Raw genomic sequence first — 675 nt, forward strand, 5'->3', positions numbered from 1 at the left:
CTTAGATTACACTAATTAATGTCTAAAAATTGTCTCTTTTAGTTACTAACTTCTGGGGGATATTATTAAAGTAAGTTACTTAGATGGTATATTTGTCAGTTGCTCCTTACACTATTATTGTTCTTTGACCTTTATGAGTTTGAGTCTTGGTTTTTAATGAATATAAAAATTATGCTGACAAAAATTAAAATGATAACCATTTTACCTCTCATAAGCTTTTTGCCGTATTTTATATGTGTTAGTTATAAATTCTTCACCTAAAAGCGTCTCTTACTTTTTATATCTGCAGGACTGATATTGTTGAAAATAAAAACAATATTTAATTGTGACCATGCTGAATTATAATGATAATAGAATTCATAGTATCCTTGAGTTTTCTTGTGAAAATTAGGTCATTATGTGCTAAATAAGGTGTCATGAAGTATGAAATAGGAACATCTGTCTGTGTCCAGATAAAACCGACAATATTGGCCTCTCAAGTAATTCTCAGCCTTCTTTACTAGTAAAAGTAACTTGCCTTTCAGTGTTCAAAACAACTAACCTTCCTCAGACTGAAAATCCTGTGATAACTCTCAATTAGAGAATGTGCCATAAAAAATGAATGCTTATTTTCCTCAGAACCCAGTACAACTTCTGCCCATTGCCACTATAATTATAATATAATATAATATAATA

The sequence above is a fragment of the Pteropus alecto genome, unplaced genomic scaffold (genome assembly GCF_000325575.1).
Source record: "Pteropus alecto unplaced genomic scaffold, ASM32557v1 scaffold435, whole genome shotgun sequence".
Lineage (NCBI taxonomy): Eukaryota > Metazoa > Chordata > Mammalia > Chiroptera > Pteropodidae > Pteropus > Pteropus alecto.